The following is a 12,034-nucleotide window of genomic DNA, read 5'->3' as shown; positions in this document are numbered from 1 at the left end:
AATCCCATCATCTTGAACATCAGGAACCCGAATCCCACAATCCTCATCAGAGTCTTCTTGAACCTGAATCCCATCATCTTGAACATCAGGAACCCGAATCCCATAATTCCCATCAGAGTCATCTTGAACCTGAATCCCATCATCTTGAACATCAGGAACCTGAATCCCACAATCCCCATCAGAGTCATCTTGAACCTGAATCCCATCATCTTGAACATCAGGAACCCGAATCCCATAATTCCCATCAGAGTCATCTTGAACCTGAATCCCATCATCTTGAACATCAGGAACCTGAATCCCATAATTCCCATCAGTGTTATCTTGAACCTGAATCCCATCATCTTGAACATCAGGAACCTGAATCCCATAATTCCCATCAGAGTCATCTTGAACCTGAATCCCATCATCTAGAACACCAGGAACCCAAATCCCACAATCCCCATCAGAGTCATCTTGAACCTGAATCCCGTCATCTTGAACATCAGGATCCCGAATCCCATAATTCCCATCAGAGTCATCTTGAACCTGAATCCCGTCATCTTGAACATCAGGAACCCGAATCCCATAATTCCCATCAGAGTCATCTTGAACCTGAATCCCATCATCTAGAACACCAGGAACCCGAATCCCATCATTCCCATCAGAGTCATCTTGAACCTGAATCCCATCATCTAGAACACCAGGAACCTGAATCCCACAATCCTCATCAGAGTCACTCTGAGACTCCAGCTCCAAACGTATCTCCGAATTTCGCACTCCCCTTTTTGGTCACTTTGTCATCCCGGGGCTGGATCTGGCCTCGCTGCAGTAAGCAAGAAGCAGCCCCCAAACAAACCCTGGCCCCCCTTTTCTCCCCATCCCAGCTCCTCCCCACAGAGCCACAGCGAATCCAAGATTGATGGGAAGGAAAGAGAGGCACATTCTGCACGGTCTGCACTTCCTTCCAGGGATGGAGGGAGCAGCAAAGGGGCCCTGAGCCCACCCCAGGTTGGGGATCTGCCCGCCTTTATTTCCCCCTCTCCGTCCCTCTATCTCCGTGATTTAGGGCCCTGTCGGCCCGCATTCCCGCTAGAGCCCAGGAGTGCTGGCCAGGCAGCTCTGCAAGGAAGGAAGCAAAGAAGGATGGGCACAAACTTTCCTGCCTGCTCCACAACTTGGAAATTAATTGGAATAATGAGGGAGACCAAAGCGGTTCTCAGAGCATGGTTATTGTGTGCCTACATGTCGTTTCTGACTCATGGCAACCTTATCAAGAGCTTTTATTTATTTATTTTATTTATTTACATCATTTATATTCCGCCCTTCTCACCCCGAAGGGGACTCAGGGCGGATCACATTACACATATTAGGCAAACATTCAGTGCCTTTTTAACACAGGACAAAGACAAACAAACATAGCTCCGAGTGGGCCTCGAACTTATGACCTCCTGGTCAGTGACTCATTGCTCTCCCGTCTGCGCCACAGCCCCGAGCTGTTCTGAAGCTCAGAAGATGTGGGACTTGCCCATGGTCACCCAGGGAGCCTTCTTGGCCAAGTGGTCATTCCCATACATGCCGAGGGAATTATGAGAGTGACACCCCAAAAACATCCCCTTCCCACATGGATTTTGTAGGGGTTTCTTAGATATGGAATCCACAAAGATGTGTTGTCAAAGGCTGTCATGGCCAGCATCACTGGGTTGCCGGGAGTTTTTTGGGCTGTATGGCTACGTTCCAGCAGCATTCTCTCCTGATGTTTCACCTGCATCTGTGGCAAGCATCCTCAGGTTTCTTCAGAGGTCTGTTGGAGGTGAGGCAAGTGGAGTGTGCATGTATATGTGTATGTGTGTGTGGGTGTGAGTTTTTTGGGCTGTATGGCTATGTTCCAGCAGCATTCTTTCCTGACGTTTCACCTGCATCTGTGGCAAGCATCCTCAGGTTTCTTCAGAGGTCTGTTGGAGGTGAGGCAAGTGGAGTGTGCATGTATATGTGTGTGTGTGGGTGGGTGTGAGTTTTTTGGGCTGTATGGCTACGTTCCAGCAGCATTCTCTCCTGATGTTTCACCTGCATCTGTGGCAAGCATCCTCAGGTTTCTTCAGAGGTCTGTTGGAGGTGAGGCAAGTGGAGTGTGCATGTATGTGTGTGTATGTGGATGTGTGTGTGTGTGTGTGTGTGTGTGTGTATGTATATATGTATATGTATATATATACAATAGTGTCTCACTTATCCAACACTCGCTTATCCAACGTTCTGGATTATCCAACGCATTTTTGTAGTCAATGTTTTCAATACATCGTGATATTTTGGTGCTAAATTCGTAAATACAGTAATTACAACATAACATTACTGCATATTGAACTACGTTTTCTGTCAAATTTGTTGTATAACATGATGTTTTGGTGCTTAATTTGTAAAATCATAACCTAATTTGATGTTTAATAGGTTTTTCCCTAATCCCTCGTTATTATCCCACATATTCGCTTATCCAACATTCTGCCGGCCCGTTTATGTTGGATAAGTGAGACTCTACTGTATACACACACACACACACACACATATACAGAGTATATATAAATTAGTTAAACTTGCCACCCCACTTTTTTATAAGTGGTACCTTATTTCCTACTTGATAGATGCAACTATCTTTCGGGTTGCTAGGTCAGCAATGAGCAGGGGCTATTTTTTATTTTTAATTGACGGGTGCTCACCCTGCCACGGGCTGGCCTCGAACTCATGACCTCATGGTCAGAGTGATTTATTGCAGCTGCTGCTTACCAGCCTGTGCCACAGCCTGGCCCCTGGAACGCAAGAACGGGAAACGTAATGTTGGTGGGCAGGAAAAGAGATTGAAAGATGGGCTCAAAGCCAACCTTAAAAAATGTGGCATAGACACGGAGAACTGGGAAGCCCTGGCCCTTGAGCACTCTAATTGGAGGTCAGCCGTGACCAGCAGTGCTGCGGAGTTCAAAGAGGCACGAACGGATGGCTTAAGGGAGAAACGTGCCAAGAGGAAGGCCTGTCATCGCCTAAGTAAGTAAGTCAGAGGAAGGAATTGGCACAACTAGCTCGGAGTCTTTCTTTCCTAAGAAATGCACGGGGTTTCCATAAGTCAAGAGGCAACTTACTCTGGATTCTTTGACTCTTCCTTCCTCTCCTGTGATTGTTTTACAGCTATTCTGCTGCTTGGTGGGAGCCGCAAGCCCCTTCCCTTCTGCTCCTGCGGATGATGAGAATTCCGGTTTGGTCTCCGCGGCGTAATAATGCATCCCAACAATCCTTTTACCTGGAAGATTGCAACGATCAATCCTGTTTGGTAGCAGGTGAAATACAGCACGGTCCCATCAGCTCCTGGGTCTCTGGAGCATCTTGTTAAGCCTTGCTCTTTGCAGGCAACGCTTGGATTCACCTTTTTTCTTTTCAAAACACCTTTTTAGGAGAAGCACTTAAACAAAACCTCTGGATCCTGTGGATGGAAACGAAGTTTTAGGAATAATACATATTGTGGTTGCAGTCTGGTGCTCATTGATCAGGATTAGAAATGACAGTGGAACGTAATTCCAGGTAAAGCTTTCTCTCTTCCAATCCCAGGATTTCTCACAAAGTGGAATCATAATGCTACAATTCTTCAGTGTGAATAATAATAATAATAATAATAATAATAATAATAATAATAATAATAAAATTTTATTTATACCCCGCCACCATCTCCCCAATGGGGACTCGGGGTGGCTTACATGGGGCCATGCCCAAGACAATACAATATAACCATAACATAATACAATTAAATAATACATTACATAAAATAAACAGTACAACATAAGATCGAAACAGCAATATAACAAGAGCGGGCCGCATGAACACTACATTTAAAAACTAGATTAAAAATTAAAACTCTGGGTGAGAAAGGGATCAGAATAAAACCTCGAGGGACGGGACATCAGATAGTGAACCAGTCTAGAGGATAAATATCGGGGGGAGTAGCATAGAACATTTACTCTCCGAAAGCACACCGGAAGAGCCATGTTTTTAAATCTTTCCTGAAGGCTAAAAGGGTGGGGGCTTGCCTGATTTCAATGGGCAGCGAGTTCCACAAGCAAGGGGCCACAGCAGAGAAGGCCCTCTCCCTTGTTCCTACAAGGCGAGCCTGAGATATAGGTAGTGGCGACAGGAGGGCCTCCCCCGATGATCGGAGAGGTCGGGCAGGTTTATGATAGGAGATACGGTCACGAAGGTAGGCGGGTCCCAAACCGTTTAGGGCTTTATAAATGATGGTCTGCACCTTGAATTGGGACCGGAAGATGAACGGCAGCCAGTGGAGCTCCTTAAACAGGGGAGTAGATCTCTCCCTGTAACTCGCCCCCGTTATTAGTCTGGCGGCCGAACGTTGGACCAACTGTAACTTCCGGGCCGTCTTCAAGGGAAGCCCCACGTAGAGTGCATTACAGTAGTCCAGTCTAGAGGTAACTAAGGCATGGACCACTGTGGTCAAGTCAGACTTCACGAGGTATGGTCGCAGTTGGCGCACAAGTTTGAGTTGTGCGAAAGCCCTCCCGGCCACTGCCGACACCTGCGCCTCAAGCGTCAACGCTGAATCCAGGAGGACCCCCAAACTGCGGACCTGTGATTTCAGGGGGAGTGCAACCCCGTCCAGGACAGGTTGCCACCCAATACCCCGATCCGACGAGCGACTGACCTGGAGGGCCTCTGTCTTTCAGGATTGAACCTCAGCTTGTTCCTCCTCATCCAGTCCGCCACAGCGGCCAGGCACTGGTTCAGCACCCGAGGGGCTTCCTTGGAGTCAGGTGGGAACGAGTAGTGGATTTGTGTGTCATCTGCGTAGAGATGGCAACACCCTCCAAAACTCCGGATGACCTCTCCCAGCGGTTTCATGTAGATGTTAAATAGCATGGGGGATAGAATAGACCCTTGCGGGACCCCACAGGTCAATGGCCAGGGGTCCGAGCAGGTGTCCCCCAGCTTCACCATCTGGGAACGGCCCTCCAGGAAGGACTGGAGCCACAGCAGAACCGTGCCACCGAGCCCCATCCCAGAGAGCCTCCCCAGAAGGATACCATGGTCGATGGTATCGAAAGCCGCTGAGATGTCCAAGGATCCAAGTTTAGAAAACGAACCCAAATAATGTTTATTTGATGGAGTACTTCTTTCCATGGTTTGGCCTTGCTGCCAGAAACTATATTTCTAAGTGTGCATCTTCACTGTAAACTTAATGCAGTTTAACACCACTTTTAACTGCAGTGGCTCAATGTTATACAAACATGAGAACTAGTTTCACAAGCCCTGCCAAACAATGAATACAGTAGAGTCTCACTTATCCAAGTCTCGCTTATCCAAGCTTCTGGATAATCCAAGCCATTTTTGTAGTCAATGTTTTCAATATATCGTGATATTTTGGTGCTAAATTCGTAAATACAGTAATTACAACATAACATTACTGCATATTGAACTGCTTTTTCTGTCAAATTTGTTGTAAAACATGATGTTTTGGTGCTTAATTTGTAAAATCATAGCCTAATTTGATGTTTAATAGACTTTTCCTTCATCCCTCCTTATTATCCAAGATATCCGCTTATCCAAGCTTCTGCCAGCCCGTTTAGCTTGGATAAGTGAGACTCTACTGTACTCGGATCCTGTATTGTTGAAGCTTGTCAGTTAAAAGTTGTGTCAAACTGCATTAATTCTACAGTGCGGATGCCCCCTAAAGCATGGAGTAATGTTAACAGTTGAAAACACGGAGCCAGATCGTGGAGTTAATAGCCATGCTGGAACAATTAAGCCAGTAAATCATTCCAGAAAAATCCGTGAGCCAGGCCTCTCCCCTGAGGAAAATGGGATTGATTGCAGGCTGTCAGGCTGGGCTGCTTGCGGTTGACGGATTGCATCTGGAAAGAACCAACAATGGTGCATCTACATGATAGAATGAATGCAGTTTCATACCGGTTTAACTACCATGGATCTCGCCTACAGAATCCCAGGAGTTGTAGTTTGACAAGGCGTCTTAAACAGAGCAGGCTAAAGAGCTTGCAAAACTACAAATGCCAGAATTGCATAGAATTTCCATCTGTTTCTCTGTATGTTCCTTCCACTCCTCTCTCCTTCCTTCTTTTCTTTTCTTTTCTTTTCTTTTCTTTGCTTTGCTTTGCTTTGCTTTGCTTTCCTTTCCTTTCCTTTCCTTTCCTTTCCTTTCCTTTCCTTTCCTTTCCTTTCCTTTCCTTTCCTTTCCTTTCCTTTCCTTTCCTTTCCTTTCCTTTCCTTTCCTTTCCTTTCCTTTCCTTTCCTTTCTTTCTTTCTTTCTTTCTTTCTTTCTTTCTTTCTTTCTTTCTTTCTTTCTTTCTTTCTTTCTCTGTCCAACTTCTGTCCATCTCTCTCACATACTTCTAATCCCTTTGACTGGACAATCCCTTCTGCATTACTGGACCTTCTCCTTCTCCTGTTACTTTCCTTTTCCTTTTCCTTTTCCTTTTCCTTTTCCTTTCCTTTTCCTTTTCCTTTCCTTTCCTTTCCTCCTTCTGTTCTCAAAAGTCTTGGGATAATAGGATTTTCAGGCACCCTGACAGAAGTTTCATAATGTATTTTAATAATGTTATTAACAGATCTATATGTATTGTTTTGCTTTTATGATTGTATTCTTTGGGCATTCAATTTTGCCAATTTTTGTAAGCCGCCTTGAGTCCCCTCGGGTGAGAAGGGTGGGGTATAAATGTTGTAAATAAATAATAAATAAATAAATTGAACCCTTGTGCTGGCTGAACTGCTGACCTGAAGGTTGGCGGCTTGAATTCATGAGATGGTCCCCCCCCCCCCCGCCGTATCTGGAGTGAGAGAATTGGCCGTCTACAAGGACGTTGCCCAGGGGACATTGCCTGGATGTCTTGATGTTTTACCATCCTTGTGGGAGGCTTCTCTCATGTCCCTGCATGGAGCTGGAGCTGACAGAGGGAGCTCATCCACGCTATCCCCGGGTGAGATTCGAACCTGGCAGCTTTCAGGTCAGCAACCCAACCTTCAAGTCATGAGGCTTTTATCCCCTAGGCCACCGAAGGTGGAGTGAGCTCCCATCTGTCAGCCCCAGCTTCCCATGCAGGGACATGAGAGGAGCATCCCAGCAGGACAGTAACACATCCGGGTGTTCCCTGGGCAACATCTGTGTAGATGGCTGATTCTCTTGCACGAGAAGTAACTTGCAGTTTTGCTTCTGACGATTAAAAAAACCCATCCGTCCATTTCTCTCTATAGAAGTAACTTGTAGTTTTTCAATTCGCTCCTGACTATTCAAAAGGTCCATCCATCTCTCTCTCTATTCCTTTTTCATTCCTTCATTCTTTCCTTCTATTTCCTTGCTTCCTGGGGTCCCTCTCCCTTTCTCTCCTTCATCCTTTCACGAGAACTCTCCGTCCCTTCCTTCTCCTCTGCCTCCTTCTTTCCCTCCTGCCTTCCTCTCTTCTTCCCTTCTTCCTTTTCTCTGTCCTGTTTTCTTTCCTCTCTCTTGCTCTTTCTCCTTCTCTCATCCTTTCATCCACCTCCTTCTCCCGTAGTTCTTCCATAGGTCTCTGCTCCAGGCTCCCTCCCAGCCCCACATCCCTCTTTGGGGTCAGAGCCGGGGTCACTCCTATTGACTCTCTCCATTGGGATCCCTGGGGTGATGGGGTCACTTTCTGCCCCATCTTTGGTCTCCCACCTCCGAGGCTTCACCTTAAGGGACTCCCCACCTGCTGCCCCCCTGGAACGTGATCCCGCTGCCCCTCTCTTGGGCTCTGGGGCCTGTCCAGGCCGGCCGGCCGGCATTCCCAGGTGCGGCCTTTTCCCCATTCCGAGGGTCCTTGGGGGGGATTAAGGGTGGTTTCCTTTTCAGGAGGGTGTTGGGTGTCCCGGGCGGGCGGCGATGACATTTGGGCAGCTTCCTGGAGCTCGGCCACCCGCTCTGCAAGGCCGGCAGGACAGGAATCCCACCCCACGGAGGAGGCTTCTTGGGAGGAAACCCGACCCGGGCAGCTCAGAATTCACGTTGTTGAAGGAGGAGGAGAAGCAAGTTCAGGCCGAGCAGAATGCGGCCCCTGGCACAGCTGTCAAGCGCTCTGATCACTTTCCGTGGCCAAAGGACAGCCATCAGACATACGAGGATTGAATGAAAAGTAATGCCTCCACCTTCGTAACTCCTCAAGAGATGGCAGTACTGGCGTGCAGCTTGTTCAGTAGTCTCTACAGTTAGTTCCATTTGGCGGGAAGCCTTAGCATTGAACGGTTGTGTTGTTAAAGCACGAAGTACGGAACCCTACGCAGACGGGGAAGCCTTAGCATTGAACGGTTGTGTTGTTAAAGTGCAAAGTATGGAACCCTGCGCAGACGGGGAAGCCTTAGCATTGAACGGTTGTGTTGTTAAAGTGCAAAGTATGGAACCCTGCACAGACGGGGAAGCCTTAGCATTGAACGGTTGTGTTGTTAAAGTGCGAAGTATGGAACCCTGCGCAGACGGGGAAGCCTTAGCATTGAACGGTTGTGTTGTTAAAGTGCAAAGTATGGAACCCTGTGCAGACGGGGAAGCCTTAGCATTTAATGGTTGTGTTGTTAAAGTGCGAAGTATGGAACCCTGCGCAGACGGGGAAGCCTTAGCATTGAACGGTTGTGTTGTTAAAGTGCAAAGTATGGAACCCTGCGCAGACGGGGAAGCCTTAGCATTGTTAAAGTGCAAAGTAGGGAACCCTGCGCAAACAGTCGGTCAATGCGATTAAGCAACCTACAGTCATTGAATTCTTGACAGTAGAAGGAGTCACCCCAAAGGAGATTCCTCAGAGAATGCAAGCTGTTTATGGGGATTGTGTTGATGTGAGTCCTGTGCGTCGTTGGGCGAGTAAGTGTAAAGATGTTGAGGTGGGAACATCTGACTAACGTGACAAACAAAAAATTGGACATCCTGTGACAGCAACCATCGAGTTTCACAAGCAAAAGGTTGACAGATTGATTCAGGATGATCGTGGTATCACTCAGAGAGAAATTTCAAGCATAATTGGCATTTCACAAGAACATTATTGCTTTGCTTGGCTATCGGAAGATCTGTGCACGATGCATCCTGTGAGACGCTGGTTGCGGAAACAGAGTGTCGACTTCTTCCGTGACAGCTTCATCATTTGCAGAAATGTATCCAATTGTCTGGTGATAATGTGGAAAAGTGAATAGTGGTCATTGAAGAGCACATTCTAAGGATTATTTCTGCGTTTGATTTATTAAAATATTCCCATCAAAACCCAAGTAACGAAGGTGGAGGCATTACTTTTCATTCAAGAGTAGGCAGAGACCTCAAGGGCCTTCCAGCCCAACCCTAGTCTGGCATGCAGGAACTGATCAATTGATCAATCAGATTATAGAATCCTAGAGTTGGGAGGGACCCACAAAGGCCATCCAGACCAACCTCATTTTGCCAGGAAGCCATCCATCCATCCATCCATCCATTCTAAGCTTAAAAACTTCCAAAGAAGGAGACTTCATCAGACCCAAAGGCAACCTATTCCACCGTCAAAGAGCTATGTGGTTCCAAACTGCATAGAACAGGCATGGGCCAACTTCGGCCCTCCCTCCAGGTGTTTTGGACTTCAACTCCCACAATTCCTAACAGCCTACCGGCTGTTAGGAATTGTGGGAGTTGAAGTCCAAAACACCTGGAGGGAGGGCCGAAGTTGGCCCATGCCTGATGTAGATGCACCCTTTGCCATTTTATTGTGGGATTTGGGCATCCAAGATGTTTCAGACTTCATCTTCCAAAACCCTTGACCATTGGCCATGGAGAACATAGATTTGGGCACCACTGCCCCAGAGTATGTGAGGACCCACTCTCAGGGTCTATCCATGAGCCCTCTTCCCCACACCCTCCCCACAATGGCCCTCTCGTCTTTCCTCGCGCCTATTTCTGCTCTGTGCTCCCTTCTGCGAAGAAGGGCCTCTCTCTCTCTTTCAGCCGGTCCCACCGAACTTGGCGTGGGTCCAGAGGAATCAAATGGCAGCCCTAAAAGCGAAGGGGTGACGCCAAAGGCCGGCTCTGCAGACCTCCAACTGGTTATGTCACTCCGCTGCCTGCTCCGGTGGGGCTCGGATGACGGTCCCTTGGCTCCGGCGGAGGGTGCCAAGGCCAAGGCCAAGGGCTCCGTGCCAGTTGGCACCCCTGCCAGCGCCTCCGTCCCTTCCCCGGCCTCGCACGGTCACTCTCCGGCATGGCATGCGGGCTAAAAATACCAACCTCTTGCCCTCCCCTTGCAAGAAGGGTGCAAAGAGCAGAAATACCAACCCTGGAGGGGTGCCCACCCGTAATCCTTCGTGTCCCCTCTCTGGGCAAAGAAGCGGCTGCTCAGCTGGGATGCTTAGAGTCTGCATGGCACCGAGAATTAAAAGCCCAGGCTCACACCCACAGCCTTGTTGTGTGCTTGTGAGCCTGGTGCATCTCCCTCATTGCTAGGCAGACAAAGGGAGATGATAGCAACACAGAATCATGAAATCCTAGAGTTGGAAGAGACCTCTAAGGGCCATCCAGCCCATTCTGGCAATCAAGAATGGATCCACTGCTTGAGCAGTTAATTGCATCATAGAATCCTAGAGTTGGAAGGGAATCCAAGAGCCATGTATAGTAACAATACATATATATATATATATATATATATATATATATATATATATATATACACACACACACACACACACACACACACACACACACACACACATACATACACTAGCTGTGCCCGGCCACGCGTTGCTGTGGCAATGGTGGTATGGGAAATAAAGTATTGAGGAATTGGTGGTAGTTGAGGTAAAGGGTAAAGGTTTTCTCCTGACATTAAGTCCAGTCGTATCTGACTCAGGGGGTTGGTGGTCACCTCCTTTTCTAAGCCAAAGAGCCGGCGTTGTCCGTAGACTCCTCCAAGGTCATGTGGGTCAAAGCAGATAATATAAGATTATAAATGGGTTATATAGATGTGGAAGGGCCTTGAGTCTACACTGCCATATAATCCAGGGCAAATTAGATAATCTGTGGAAGAGGCCTAAGTGAGGCCTAAGTCTGCCTGTCCCCTAACTGAACCCTGGCTGTCCCTTGGCTGAGTTGGTTACTAGGAGACCAAGTGGGCAGAGATTAGCCCTCTAAACTGGCAGCCATTGGATAAAAACAATTATTGCTCTCCCTCTAATTAGGACTTTATTTTTCTTTTCTTTTTTTGTTGTATCAACCTAGAGGCGTGGATGATGGGTTGTGTTGTCAAATTTCGAGGTTGGGGGGCCTGTAGTTTTGTTGTTTTGTGGGTCGCCGTGATGCCATCACTCATATATATATATATATATATATATATGACACATATATGATATGTGCGTATAAGATGCCATTAAGTGTGCATCTACACCAATGCGCATCATGTGCAACTATGCACGAGATTGCCCATCCACTTCCATAGGAGATGGGATATATATACATATGGCACATATATGATATGTATTTTAATCTAATGATTTTATCTTATATTGCTGGTATAGTCCTCCCCACCTTTGAAGTTGACGGATTTGCATTGGTGATTGTTTGATATTATTACTGTTGTATAAACCTTTGTTTTAACTTCTGTTTTATCATCTTCTTGTGTTTTAAACTGTGTGTATTGTTTAATGTATTTGTGCTGTTACTTTTGTAACGTTGTGAGCCGCCCCGAGTCCCCACGGGGAGATGGTGGTGGGGTATAAATAAAGTTTTATTATTATTATTATTATTATTATTATTATTATTATTATTATTATTATTATTATTTATAAGATGTCACTAAGTGTGCATCTACTCCAATGTGCATCATGTGCAACTACGCACAAAATTGCCCATCCACTTCCATAGGAGATGGGATATATATATATGACACATATATGATATGTACGTATAATATGCCACTAATTGTGCATCTACACCAATGCACATCATGTGCAACTATGCACGAAATTGCCCATCCACTTCCATAGGAGATGGGATATATATATATATATATATATATATGACACATATATGATATGTACGTAT

The sequence above is a fragment of the Anolis carolinensis genome, chromosome 4 (assembly GCF_035594765.1).
Source record: "Anolis carolinensis isolate JA03-04 chromosome 4, rAnoCar3.1.pri, whole genome shotgun sequence".
NCBI lineage: Eukaryota > Metazoa > Chordata > Lepidosauria > Squamata > Dactyloidae > Anolis > Anolis carolinensis.
The sequence above is the reverse complement of the archived record's forward strand: the minus strand, read 5'-3'. Positions refer to the sequence as shown.